Source organism: Eschscholzia californica, unplaced genomic scaffold (assembly GCF_041429995.1).
Source record: "Eschscholzia californica isolate CP2 unplaced genomic scaffold, dmEscCali1.0.p SCAF_2, whole genome shotgun sequence".
In the NCBI taxonomy this organism is placed as follows: domain Eukaryota; kingdom Viridiplantae; phylum Streptophyta; class Magnoliopsida; order Ranunculales; family Papaveraceae; genus Eschscholzia; species Eschscholzia californica.
The window spans coordinates 18,991,276-19,006,682 of record NW_028238309.1 but is presented as its reverse complement, the minus strand read 5'-3'; the positions used below and the strand labels follow the sequence as shown (position 1 = coordinate 19,006,682).

General features: G+C 34.9%; 2 long non-coding RNA genes across 2 annotated transcripts; both read left to right on the top strand.

The window, feature by feature from the left end:
• Positions 1-8,317: 8,317 nt before the first annotated feature.
• On the top strand, positions 8,318-10,920 carry LOC147556702 (uncharacterized). The gene is made up of 3 exons (XR_015233532.1): positions 8,318-8,442; positions 9,084-9,150; positions 10,216-10,920. It is a non-coding gene; the product is annotated as an uncharacterized LOC147556702 (long non-coding RNA).
• A 1,370-nt stretch (positions 10,921-12,290) lies between these two features.
• On the top strand, positions 12,291-14,893 carry LOC147556701 (uncharacterized). Its single transcript, XR_015233531.1, has 3 exons — positions 12,291-12,415; positions 13,057-13,123; positions 14,189-14,893. It is a non-coding gene; the product is annotated as an uncharacterized LOC147556701 (long non-coding RNA).
• The last annotated feature ends 514 nt before the right edge of the window (positions 14,894-15,407 follow it).

Sequence of the window (15,407 nt, the reverse complement as noted above, 5' to 3'; positions counted from 1 at the left end):
AATGATATTAGGAATGTCTTCAAAACATTCATCTCCTCGAGATACATGGATAAGACATCACAGACAACTGTCACACGAGATGGGACATTAAACCTACACTCAAGAGTGTGACTATACTCCCTAAATTCTTCACCTTCAACGTGACTAAATGGCAATTCGTCTTTCACAATTATTCTCGCTAATGCTCTACGACAAACCGCTACAGTAAAAATAATGATACTTAGCTTCCCTCCTTCACCTTTAACTTTTTCGAGAGACAAAGTTTTTTATTTGTCTCTCTACCGGGATACTTCTTACACTTGAATGATATGTGGCTTCTCAAATTAGATGTTCCATTTTTTTTCGAGTCACATGCATATTCTATGCCACAATATTTGCACTTAGCTCTATCTCCTCATATTTCGGTAAAGTGATTCCAAGCATCAGAAGGAGGTCTAACAGGTCTTTTCTTACCAGAAGGGGTAGCTACTTGACTTTGAGTCACAGTTATTGCAGATGGGGCTGTCCTTCCAATTTCATCGTTTTGCTCCATAGGTGTTGGAGAATCAAGAGTGAGATCTATAGGCTCCGATGATAATGGAGGTACATATCCCATAGGAGTCATCTGAAATGAAGAAGAAACCAAGTCTTAGAGAGATGAATAATTCAATTTAATCAAAGATAAATATTGAATGGGAAAGATGAATCGCGGAAACTGACACAGACGAGGAAGCACTGGCCATTTTAACAACTTTGAGTGACAAATGTTTGACACCACATTAAATCCAAAAGAAATACAAAAGGAAAGTATTAAATAAAACTAAAAGGGTCTTAGTGTCTATCTATTTAGGCTACCTTTGCATTAGTTAGTCCTGTAGTTACATGGGATAAATCTGGATATAAATTGACTTTAAGTACTCCACTCACATACGACCCCAATACCTCAATTATTTAGAAGATGAATGAAAACCACATAACAATTATTCATTTGCGTGTTATTATTAGTTGAGACTCATAAGGCTAATAAACATTCACATGCAATCCATTAACAACTTCAGGGGGTAAAAGAAATTAAATAACATTTGATAATTGAAAACTTCATGATTAAGTAAAAAAAGAAGGTGGCCAATACGCGGACAACCGTTTTTCTTATATGGACAACTATCTTATGTGGACAACGCAAAAAAATTAAATTTTTATATGGACATCAGTTTCTAAGGGGACAACTCTCTATTATTTTCACTCAAGTCCTCTTAGAATCAGATGTATTATTTGATGAGCTCTCTCTTTCTCCATAAACCCTAGGTTAGTTTAGTCTTCATCTCTTCTTCATCATCACCCAAATTTCTAGAGAGAGAAATTCCTTGGAGAAGCATTAGTGGTTATGACATCAAACAAAGGCAAGGGAGTTGTTGTAGAATCTCCCCCAAAGACAAAGGTTAGAACCCTAAAACTCTAAAACCAACCATGAAGAAGAAGATGGTACTGATGTCAGAGAAAATTAGAGAAGATGTGGAAGACGAAGATGGATATGTTGGTTCCGACTCTGAAAACGATGGTGAAGAGGAAGATGAATCTGGTAATTCGGGTTGCGCAAAAATATGGCATAACAGAACATCACTTGCGACGAAAATCTGGCATAATCAGAAAATTTGCCAGATTTTCGTCGCAACTTAGCTTCTGTTATGCAATATTTTAGTCGGTTTTCTCCGAAAATACGGCTAAGAGAAGCTAAGTTGCTACGAAAATCTGGAAAATTGTCCGATTTTGCCAGATTTTCGTCGCAAGTTATGTTCTGTTTTACCTCATCAATGTCATTAATGCCTATTATAGAAACGCCCGGAAAAACTTCTTCAGGTGCAGATTGAGGGATTTTGTCTTCTTCATCCATCTAGGGTTTGATAAAAAAAAATGGTAGAAACTACAGTTTACTTTTAGTAGAAGTGAAGAAAGAAGAATAAGACTAAGAAGAGATTTTGTCTTCTTCATCCATCTAGGGTTTGATAAAAAAAAATGGTCTAAACTACAGTTTACTTTTAGTAGAAGTGAAGAAAGAAGATTAAGACTAAGAAGAAGGAAGAAGATGAAGAAGAAGAAGACAGTTTGGGTTTCGATCTTTAACTATTATTTTTGTTAGTAGTCCACAAGTTACTAATTATCAGTATTTAAGACTTTATGGAGTTGTCCCCTTATTAAATCAAAGTCAACTAAGTCAAGCATAGTTGACTCGCATTGGGCCCGAAAATAGTTGTCCATATAAGAAAAACGGTTGTCCGCGTATTGGCCACCAAAAAGAATTCAATTTTAGATTTCATAAACAAACAATTACTGATTAGATTCCCCCATTTTAACTACCCATTTAATCTAAAGACACTATAAGATAATCATGATTCATAAACAAACCCAATTTCAAGTCAAAATTGGTTCAATTTATTAAAAGTTAGTATTAGTGAATAATTTAGATTCTAGAATTGAAAGAAAAATCTAAATCAAATCAAATCATTTATAATCATCATCCCAAATTTGGCAATATAAAGAAAAACATTAAATGAACCCTAGATTTAGTAATCATCATCTCAAGTTCTCAACAACAAATTTATAACATAAGGAATAATCAAACCCTAGAAAGTAAAAAACTAAAGAACACCGAAACCTAAATCAAGAAATAAACAAAAGAAAGGGGTAGATATTGAGAGAGTTGTCTTACCTCCTGATTTTGTAGAGAGTGAGAGGTTTAATCACCTGAAATTGAAGAAAAACAAACCCTAACAAACACTTAAATGAAACTAAAGAACTTCTAAAAAGAAAAACAAACCCTAATAATCACCATGGAGTTCATTACCTTAGCTTGAGAGAGTAAAAGAGTATGGCTATTTCGAATGAAAGAGAGATGGTGGTAGCTTGAATTCGGTGGTAGCTTGAGAGGAAGAGAGATGATCGAGAGGGCGAGAGGATTTCGAGTGTTAGAGTTTGGTGGTGGTTGTTTTGAGTGTTTTTTTGCTCGAGTGTTTGGGAAATTTGGGAGGTAGCTTAGGGTTTGTTTGTTTGTTTATTTGTTTGATGGGTTAAAACCGGTTTGGTTCGGTTATCTCAGTTATCCGGAGCCCTCATCCATACACCGATCCGAAGCCCTTGGTTTTGGGATTTAAATAGCCAAGCCAATCCGGAATTCGTTCGGATACTGAATGTTCACCTTTAGTATGTTCAAGATTTATGCCTCATTTCTTATACGGACCATTTTTAACCTTTAGAGAATCGAGATTGGAGATGAATGTTGAAGTGAATGTATACCAACTTATCCACTCCTTCAGAATTCAACTTGTTTCTCTTCACACTATGAATGAGTAAAATATGTGCTCCAATTTCTTTCAACCGATGAGCTAGTAATTGGTTGAACCAATACATGTAAAATAAACGAAGATGTAATATAATTACTAAAAATAATAATATTAAAAATATAAATAACAATTTTACCTTATTTGTCACTTCTGCAAACTCTAGGGTTTTTGAGCCATATGTTGACCACCAACAACGTTCATGGTCACAACATCAGTTTGGGCAACTCTCTTAGTGCACATACATTTTCTTAGGTGGAATATTGCATATTGTTGAAGGAACAATCTTGACTCTTTCTCATCTTCTGTTATTTTTTTAAATGCTTCCATAACTCCCGTCACAACTTTCTTGTCTTGATTTGGACTCTTCCAGGTAGTACCCCTGGTGCAGGTGTAACAAAATACCGAGGATCGTATTATCGTGGTGGTAAAGAAAATCCATGGCGATCATATTATCGTGGTGGTAAAGCAAATCCAAGGCAATGCATTGAAATGATCATTTTTTCTCATCTTTCAAGCACAATTTTTTTAATCTGGGATACTTGTCTGCATGTTTTCCATCTCTCATGATATTCATTATTTTACCAAGCATATTATCCATCTTTTCGTAAATTTCTCCATTTTTTTACCTTCTCTGTCACAAAATTTAATTAGAAAACATATCGTCTTAGTGATGCGTATTATGTTGTCCACATCATCTCAAAATTCATCCTTATTAATAGTTTCTATAACTAATGTTCCTAACTTTTTTGTGTGATCATCTCCATTTTTTATTAAATTTTTCCATGTGTTTAATAACAACAGTGGTTGCAAGAATCTCTTTATAATCAACAAGTCTCTTTAACAATATATAGTGCTACGTAAATTTAGTCTTTGCTACTTTTAGAAGTTCTAGTTTCAAATGAGCTCTGAATATAGCTAAAGCATGTATGGGATTTATAAAGTATTTAACAATGTTTTTTTCTCTTCTATATATACTTGTAAACCAGTCAAATGTTTTTGTCATATAATTAAAAATAAGGTTTAAAGTATGAACCACACAAAGAGGCCAAAAAATATGTTTGTATACCTTTTCAACTTCCTTATCGGCAAGTTTGCAATTCATTGCATTGTCCACCAATACTTGTAACACGTTTGATGATCCTACCTCTTCAATCGCTTTGAGTATAAAATTTAAAATTGTTAAACCTGTTTTTTGTACCCTTCGAAATCATCAACATACAATAACATGACACATCAACTGTTTACTGCAATGATATTGATCAAAGGTTGATGTTTCGTATTAATCTAACCATCGCGAATGGAACATGGAACACACTATGATGCAAAATGAATGGGCAATCTAAAAGAGAGTAAGCAAGAATAATACATTGAATTCACCAAGTGAAATACATCCACTCAAAAATCTGAAACAATGGAAACTCCATGAGAATATCATGTATCTTTTACATATGTCGTATCTTTCTCAATATTTATTTTGCACTCATCTAATAAAGTAGTTCTTTCTTTTTCATACGACAGAGCTTTGTAACCTTTAGGTGCTCTATTAATTGTTGTTACCATTTCATGAAGTTGAGGATTTCTCAAAACATAAAAAGAAATTTCGTTTGCACAAAACTCCTTCATCACTTTCAAATCAACTATATCCCTATCTATAATTCTGAATGCATCTTCAAGAGGACCACCTAATAATGATTGTTTTAGTTTTGTGAGTGTAGAGTTTTTAATTGAGGAAGAAATCCATATTTTTGCTGCTTCATACATTCTTTTACGAACTTTCTCGTATAAATCTCTATTCTTCGTTCACAATGCTTAATTCCAACTTTATTTCTAACTGGAGCACCAATAAAGTGGGAATGGACATATGTATATGAACTACTGAATTACCTTTATAATGTTTGATCTCTATTCTTCATTCACAATGCTTAATTCCAGCTTTCTTTCCAACTGGAGCACCAACAAAGTGGGATGGACATATGACATATGTATATGAACTAATGAAATTACCTCTGTAATACTTGTAAGACTAACTCTTTGACTCTCCTGGATTTTTTGATGGATTAGTATCAGCGAGAAACTTCATCAAACAATGGTTTGGATATCAAATCTTCTTTTGTCACACATAAATGTTTACTAATATTAGTTTTCAAGCATAAACTAATATTATTATCATTAGCAGGAATTTTGTCTTCACCGTATTATTTGTCTAAATTATGAATATTGTCAATACCTTCTTGATCATTAGTACGCATCTGTCATGATGCAATTTCACATCATTTCATGTTCTTCCTCTTGAGAATTTATGAATATGTGAATCAACTAGTCTTGTTTCACTTGAATCAGAGCACATTCTTTCAATGATGTCCTATAAACCCTCTTTAGTCTCCTTGTCTAGATTAAAATCATCACTATAATGGAATTTGTGATTTAGGAAATAAGCTACACCATGTAGTGGTCTATGGAGTTGGAGATTCCAACTCTCATCAATTATGTTCCACAATTCAAGTATCTAGGTTTTACTTCGCCAAAATTTTTTGCTCTATTTTCTCTTTACAACTTCATAAATATAACCAATTGATGGCATGTCATCGGAATTGAAAAGACGTAAAATTTTCACCTTGAAGATGTACATTTAATTGAGAATTGCACTGCATGTCAAAAACTCGTATCTGCCAATGCAAGATCTCTTACTTCAATTCCTTCACTAGTTTTTGAAAACGGAGTTTTCTTCCACTCTGATGAAGAAAACATAGTCTTAATTTTTGCTCATGTATGCCTTTTATTATAAGAAAACATGTGGCAAATCATGTCTCAACTGGTCTAAAAATCTATCTTACCTTCATATACCCACACATTAGATTCAATATCCAAGTATGTTCATTAATATAGACTAGTATTTTCTTGACTTTTGCAATTACAAATGCTTGCATTGGTAACTGCATAATGTCACCAAGCATTAGATCCACAAAATGCACCGCACAAGGTGACCAAAACAAATGTTTCCTCCTCTCCATTAATAACTCCACCGCTTTAACATATGTCGCAATATTATCAATCACTACTTGAACAACGTTTTCCTGATTCACCTCTTCAACAACTCTGATGAAGAAAACATAGTCTTAATTTTTGCTCATGTATGCCTTTTATTATAAGAAAACATGTGGCAAATCATGTCTCAACTGGTCTAAAAATCTATCTTACCTTCATATACCCACACATTAGATTCAATATCCAAGTATGTTCATTAATATAGACTAGTATTTTCTTGACTTTTGCAATTACAAATGCTTGCATTGGTAACTGCATAATGTCACCAAGCATTAGATCCACAAAATGCACCGCACAAGGTGACCAAAACAAATGTTTCCTCCTCTCCATTAATAACTCCACCGCTTTAACATATGTCGCAATATTAACAATCACTACTTGAACAACGTTTTCCTGATTCACCTCTTCAACAACTCCATCGACCAACTTGAATAGATTTTTGGTATTCTTAGATACATCAGATATGTCAATTGATCTCAAGAAAATAGAGCCAAACGGGTTATTCACTAAGAAGGTAGTGATATACATTTTCTTCCCATTTATCCACCCATCTGGCATTATAGTGCCTCAAACCTTCGTTTTTTCTTATACATCCCAATTCTTTCACTTACCTTATTTATTTATTTCTTTAATTAGATTAATATTTTGTATTTCGTGATACGAATACGGCTTAAGTCAATGACCAAAGCAACTGATCTCTGCTATCATATCTTTCAAATACACATCTTTTACAAGGTTGAATGGGATAACATTAACACAAAAGAACCTAAATATTTTAGCACAACATTTTTCTCTATCACCGTTCTTTCAAATTGCGTTGATAGTTTTTTTATTTTTTAACAACTCTGTGATTGTCCATTTTGCTTTCTTTTTTCCATTAGAATCAATAATATATATATATTTGGCTCATATGATCTTCTTTAATCCATTTTGTTGTTTTTTTCGTTATTTTTTCATTCAACATCTTCTTAAAGTTTTCATACAACTCTTCCGGATTTTTACTACATGCAGCGACATTCTTCTTAGTTCTTTCCAAATTATGTTTCATCCTATAAACTCCCCCGAATAATCATTAACACAATAATTGCATTTGACATGCATGATTCTTATTTCCATCTATAGGGGTTTTCTATGTAAAATCATCATTCCCCTCTTTGGTTTTCATGTTGAACTACTAAACCTACATTGAAAATGAAACATATCATTATTCATTATATATATATATATATATATATATATGTATTATAATAATATAAGAAAGAAAAATACTAAAGTATGTTATAGTTTTAAAATAAAAACAGTAATCTTAATAACTTATTATTATAAATTAATAATAAAAGACAGTTTAAAACATTAGAGCAATAAAATTAATACAATAATAAAAATAGTAAAAATCAATATAATGCAGTAAATTTGTAATAATAAAAAATAATTTCATTATTAGAATGGTATAATTTACATCATTATTATAGTAGTAACGATTAAACCCGTGAGGCTATAGTCGACTAATCGTCTATAGAAAATGTAGACATTTTATTTTTATTTTTGTGATCAAAGTTATATGTACAAGTAAGTGCTCTACTGTAACATCCCATGTTTTCGGTTGAAGAAATAAATGACTACGGTTAGAAGAGGGGCTATTTGGCAATTAAAAAAAGGTCAAATTGAGGGTCGGATGGTAATTAATGGAGGTTGAATTAGTTGGTATATATATGGAGGGACGTATTTATGAAGTACATGTAAAGGAAGGACTTAAAAGAAATTAAATAATCAACCATCTCATGGAACGACATGTGGCATCCCATTTGCCTTAAAGTGAATCCAAACCGGTTTCTTCCTTTGACAGTGCATGGAGTGGGATGATGTGTTGGTTGGAGAATTAATTTAATTTTCTTTAAATCTTTATGTGGACCCCACTTCACATATTTCATTTAAAACTCAAATTGAGGTTTTCTTTTAATCCATTGTAGAACAGAACCAGAGCAATGAAATAGCCGACTAGTTAATCTAATGGATTTTGGATCTTGTTGGTTCGATTTCTTCGCGGTAAATGGTCGGAATTCAACAAAATTTGTTCCAGGTAACTTCAATCGACTTGTTCTACATATCTATTCGTTCAGAATTTTCTATTTCGTCCGAATTTGGTGGTTTTATGATAGCTATTTCGTATACTGTATAGTTGTACTAATTTCATTTGGGATCGAAATTTGGAGTTATTTAGACGATTATTATTCGATTTCTTCTAATGGTTTATGTTCAAGATCACGTTTAGAATGTTATGGACTATTTTGGGGTGACCATATATAGACGGGGTGCTGCCGAATTATTTTACGGCTCGAATTTCATATTTGGAATAGTTTGGAAATGAATTGGAATTGAGATGGTTACCCAAATTTTATCGTATTCCATATAAATGGACAATTTCGGTTATAAATTTATAGTATTGAATTCATTATATGATTTGTCAGCTTATGGAGACTCTAAAATGAGAAATAGAAATTATGGGAAGTTGGTTAATTGGTTCGTAGGCATTTTCGAAATTCAGGAGACATATGTACGAAGTTAGAGATCGATTCGACAGATACTTGAAGTCTTCCGAATTTAGCGAATTTGCTTTTAAGTTTTCATGGTTTTGTTTTAATTATTCTTTTTATTTACGAAGGTTCTTATCGAAGAACCTAATGTTTCTATTCGATTTTTTGTTATTCTTCCTTATCCCAGAGTTTGCGAATGAGGAGGAATTGGGTCGTCTGGTAGGCGGGAGGTCTTTGGTGATGCAAGGACTGAGGTAGGGGTTCTGAATCCTTTATCCAGCATGGTTTTATAGATAATGAATATGCTAGATTATACAGTTATATATGCGCCATTATAACTAGAGTTTAGGTAGCATGAAACTCGATTTATGTGATGAACTGAAATATGCTTGAAATGTTTTGATGCGATATGAGAAATGTTTTCGAACTGATTTTACGATGATTGTGAACTACTGGGATTTTCTTGTATGTACCCGACTGCGGATTATGTCAACCTACGGGCACGTAGCCATTGAGGGTAGGATGACATGTGGACACGGTTGTGATCCGTGTGAGACCGGTGAGGTGGACGACACTAGTCATGAGACCTGTGGGAGTAGAGTGCTTCACTTGCTGGCCATTGGTGCTCGTGCCTCCAGTTCGAGGCTCAGGGACGTACTCCTGACCGCTCGTCTGGGAGGTGACATTGATTGGGAATCCCTCTGCTTTGTGTGTGATATGGCTATTGGTTGTTCCACTTCCGTGTTTGATAAGATAATGAATTGAATATGAATATTGGTTTTGATATACGAATGAAACTGATTTTGAAACATCGCATTAGATGCATGACAGGGTACCGAAGAGAATGAGGTTCAGGTCCTTCCATGGGTATTGGGGGACGGCTCTCTTATTCGAACTCGGTGATCAAAAACTTATTTAGATACTTAAGGTATATATGTATCATGAGGTAAACTCTTCAATGATTGCGGAGTCCCTTAGTGGGAGAGGGACTTACCGGCTAGGGGTAAGTCTCTTTCTCGAGGAGACGTAGTGCATTAGCTAGTGCCATAAATGGGCTGGTACTATCTAACGCACTCTAGGTTCTCCTGAGGTACTCTCCTCTTATTGGGAGCGCACCATGGGTGGGCAGCTAATCACTGCTATTGCTTGCTAGATTAAGGAAAATGGTTTTGTATATAGTATATATGGTAACTGGTTTGATAACTCGATTTTTCATGATGTTTACAACTTATTAAATGAACTTTTGAAAACGTGATGGGTTTTGGATTGGTCTTCTACCAGAATAACTCGTGTCGGTGAGTATTCTGACCCTCTACCAGTTGTTAGTGTGCAGGTTCTTGGTTGTAGCCTCGAGGCGGAGTGTGTATTCCGGCCGGTGATCTTGTCTGACGAGGCTAGTGGAGTTTTGTCGTTTTATATGGTTTTTCGTTATTTTCAAGTTATGTATTTATTGCAGAAACCAAACTCTAATATGTATATACGTAAAACTTAGAGTTGTATATAAGTTGTATCGGCGTTTTATGAGGCGTTTGTACGTTTGTGGTTCGGGTTTCGACCCGAAACTGAGTTAAGTTTGTTTAACTTCCGCTTAATAGTTTATTCTTGTTTATGCGAATGTATGGTTTGCATGACAGGTTTTGCAGGTGCGACCGGTTCGATTTACAGAGGAGACTCTGCCGGATTTTAGTCTCGTCTGTGAATTGCCGGGGCGTGGTCGTGTCTATTTTGGGACACGGGGCGTCACAGTTGGTATCAGAGCATGAGTTCTGGTGACCTATAAGTCTTGTATAGTGTAGAGCCTTGACTGCTATAGACTTTAGGGAAAGATAAAATTTGCCAAGATTAGGTGTCTAAAAGCTTCAAGATTAAAAACTACCAAGAATAAAAGATGTTATATATGTATTTGTTTCTTTTGATTTTCGTTTCTTGATTCGTTTTACTCGCTAAAGGAAGACTCGTCGGATGGTTTAAGATTGTTGTAGATTTATTACAATGTTGTACAAGATGTTATGGGAAGACAGTCAAGGGTTAAGATGTTTCAGAGGTATAGTTTGGGTAAGTTGACATATCGATGTTGGGGAAGTATCTAAGACAATTGTAGATGAGGAGATGAGTCAGACTTGGTATTGTGGACCTCATGGTAGTTATACACATTACTTCATTTATGAACTTCGATCAGATCAATCAGAGATAGTTGAGATTTACTTTGATCAGGTTGTTTCGAGTTTGTATTGTTTCAGTTTGATTACAGATAAGTATGGTCTGGATTTTATTGGGTTGACGAAATGATTTGATATTAGAGGTTATATGGATCGAGTTAGTGTTGGGTATTAGCAGTATCGGGGGTTCTTAAGTTATTGTAGAATTTTTTTCGAGGATTGGTTTATCTATGACATGTATAGATATTATAGCGGACTTCTCTTTTCATTTTATCATCTTATCAACAACAACTATATTTTTCTGAGATTATTGTGTCAACGACAGTATTGACTTGAATTTATTATAGATGTCTTCATTCTTTATTTTCTTATTCTATCGAGTCAATGGTATTTTCTTATATTATTGAGAACGATATTTTTTGAGGATGTGGGATCAACGGAAACTTATACTTATAGATAGATTATGGAAGTCTTCATTCTTTATTTTATTATATTATGGACAACGGTATTTTCTTATATTATCGAGAATGGTATTTTCTTTGAGGAAATGGGATCAACGAGAACTTATTCTTATATATAGATTATAGAAGTCTTTATTTTTCTTTATCTCTTCATATGAAGGATCGTTATTGTTATTGAATATTCTTGAGTCCTGTGGTTATGTAGAAGAATTGGGGACATGAAGGATTGAATCTAGTTTGTTTATAGAGTTTATCCGGATTGATTTTTGTTAGATACAGTGAGTTTATGATTTTCGAAAAGGGACAGTATCTATCAAATTCAGAGTTGGTCGAAATGACATGACAAAAAGAAGCGAGTTGATCCAAATTTCGAGGACGAAATTTCTTTAAGGGGGGAGGATTGTAACATCCCATGTTTTCGGTTGAAGAAATAAATGACTACGGTTAGAAGAGGGGCTATTTGGCAATTAAAAAAAGGTCAAATTGAGGGTCGGATGGTAATTAATGGAGGTTGAATTAGTTGGTATATATATGGAGGGACGTATTTATGAAGTACATGTAAAGGAAGGACTTAAAAGAAATTAAATAATCAACCATCTCATGGAACGACATGTGGCATCCCATTTGCCTTAAAGTGAATCCAAACCGGTTTCTTCCTTTGACAGTGCATGGAGTGGGATGATGTGTTGGTTGGAGAATTAATTTAATTTTCTTTAAATCTTTATGTGGACCCCACTTCACATATTTCATTTAAAACTCAAATTGAGGTTTTCTTTTAATCCATTGTAGAACAGAACCAGAGCAATGAAATAGCCGACTAGTTAATCTAATGGATTTTGGATCTTGTTGGTTCGATTTCTTCGCGGTAAATGGTCGGAATTCAACAAAATTTGTTCCAGGTAACTTCAATCGACTTGTTCTACATATCTATTCGTTCAGAATTTTCTATTTCGTCCGAATTTGGTGGTTTTATGATAGCTATTTCGTATACTGTATAGTTGTACTAATTTCATTTGGGATCGAAATTTGGAGTTATTTAGACGATTATTATTCGATTTCTTCTAATGGTTTATGTTCAAGATCACGTTTAGAATGTTATGGACTATTTTGGGGTGACCATATATAGACGGGGTGCTGCCGAATTATTTTACGGCTCGAATTTCATATTTGGAATAGTTTGGAAATGAATTGGAATTGAGATGGTTACCCAAATTTTATCGTATTCCATATAAATGGACAATTTCGGTTATAAATTTATAGTATTGAATTCATTATATGATTTGTCAGCTTATGGAGACTCTAAAATGAGAAATAGAAATTATGGGAAGTTGGTTAATTGGTTCGTAGGCATTTTCGAAATTCAGGAGACATATGTACGAAGTTAGAGATCGATTCGACAGATACTTGAAGTCTTCCGAATTTAGCGAATTTGCTTTTAAGTTTTCATGGTTTTGTTTTAATTATTCTTTTTATTTACGAAGGTTCTTATCGAAGAACCTAATGTTTCTATTCGATTTTTTGTTATTCTTCCTTATCCCAGAGTTTGCGAATGAGGAGGAATTGGGTCGTCTGGTAGGCGGGAGGTCTTTGGTGATGCAAGGACTGAGGTAGGGGTTCTGAATCCTTTATCCAGCATGGTTTTATAGATAATGAATATGCTAGATTATACAGTTATATATGCGCCATTATAACTAGAGTTTAGGTAGCATGAAACTCGATTTATGTGATGAACTGAAATATGCTTGAAATGTTTTGATGCGATATGAGAAATGTTTTCGAACTGATTTTACGATGATTGTGAACTACTGGGATTTTCTTGTATGTACCCGACTGCGGATTATGTCAACCTACGGGCACGTAGCCATTGAGGGTAGGATGACATGTGGACACGGTTGTGATCCGTGTGAGACCGGTGAGGTGGACGACACTAGTCATGAGACCTGTGGGAGTAGAGTGCTTCACTTGCTGGCCATTGGTGCTCGTGCCTCCAGTTCGAGGCTCAGGGACGTACTCCTGACCGCTCGTCTGGGAGGTGACATTGATTGGGAATCCCTCTGCTTTGTGTGTGATATGGCTATTGGTTGTTCCACTTCCGTGTTTGATAAGATAATGAATTGAATATGAATATTGGTTTTGATATACGAATGAAACTGATTTTGAAACATCGCATTAGATGCATGACAGGGTACCGAAGAGAATGAGGTTCAGGTCCTTCCATGGGTATTGGGGGACGGCTCTCTTATTCGAACTCGGTGATCAAAAACTTATTTAGATACTTAAGGTATATATGTATCATGAGGTAAACTCTTCAATGATTGCGGAGTCCCTTAGTGGGAGAGGGACTTACCGGCTAGGGGTAAGTCTCTTTCTCGAGGAGACGTAGTGCATTAGCTAGTGCCATAAATGGGCTGGTACTATCTAACGCACTCTAGGTTCTCCTGAGGTACTCTCCTCTTATTGGGAGCGCACCATGGGTGGGCAGCTAATCACTGCTATTGCTTGCTAGATTAAGGAAAATGGTTTTGTATATAGTATATATGGTAACTGGTTTGATAACTCGATTTTTCATGATGTTTACAACTTATTAAATGAACTTTTGAAAACGTGATGGGTTTTGGATTGGTCTTCTACCAGAATAACTCGTGTCGGTGAGTATTCTGACCCTCTACCAGTTGTTAGTGTGCAGGTTCTTGGTTGTAGCCTCGAGGCGGAGTGTGTATTCCGGCCGGTGATCTTGTCTGACGAGGCTAGTGGAGTTTTGTCGTTTTATATGGTTTTTCGTTATTTTCAAGTTATGTATTTATTGCAGAAACCAAACTCTAATATGTATATACGTAAAACTTAGAGTTGTATATAAGTTGTATCGGCGTTTTATGAGGCGTTTGTACGTTTGTGGTTCGGGTTTCGACCCGAAACTGAGTTAAGTTTGTTTAACTTCCGCTTAATAGTTTATTCTTGTTTATGCGAATGTATGGTTTGCATGACAGGTTTTGCAGGTGCGACCGGTTCGATTTACAGAGGAGACTCTGCCGGATTTTAGTCTCGTCTGTGAATTGCCGGGGCGTGGTCGTGTCTATTTTGGGACACGGGGCGTCACAGTTGGTATCAGAGCATGAGTTCTGGTGACCTATAAGTCTTGTATAGTGTAGAGCCTTGACTGCTATAGACTTTAGGGAAAGATAAAATTTGCCAAGATTAGGTGTCTAAAAGCTTCAAGATTAAAAACTACCAAGAATAAAAGATGTTATATATGTATTTGTTTCTTTTGATTTTCGTTTCTTGATTCGTTTTACTCGCTAAAGGAAGACTCGTCGGATGGTTTAAGATTGTTGTAGATTTATTACAATGTTGTACAAGATGTTATGGGAAGACAGTCAAGGGTTAAGATGTTTCAGAGGTATAGTTTGGGTAAGTTGACATATCGATGTTGGGGAAGTATCTAAGACAATTGTAGATGAGGAGATGAGTCAGACTTGGTATTGTGGACCTCATGGTAGTTATACACATTACTTCATTTATGAACTTCGATCAGATCAATCAGAGATAGTTGAGATTTACTTTGATCAGGTTGTTTCGAGTTTGTATTGTTTCAGTTTGATTACAGATAAGTATGGTCTGGATTTTATTGGGTTGACGAAATGATTTGATATTAGAGGTTATATGGATCGAGTTAGTGTTGGGTATTAGCAGTATCGGGGGTTCTTAAGTTATTGTAGAATTTTTTTCGAGGATTGGTTTATCTATGACATGTATAGATATTATAGCGGACTTCTCTTTTCATTTTATCATCTTATCAACAACAACTATATTTTTCTGAGATTATTGTGTCAACGACAGTATTGACTTGAATTTATTATAGATGTCTTCATTCTTTATTTTCTTATTCTATCG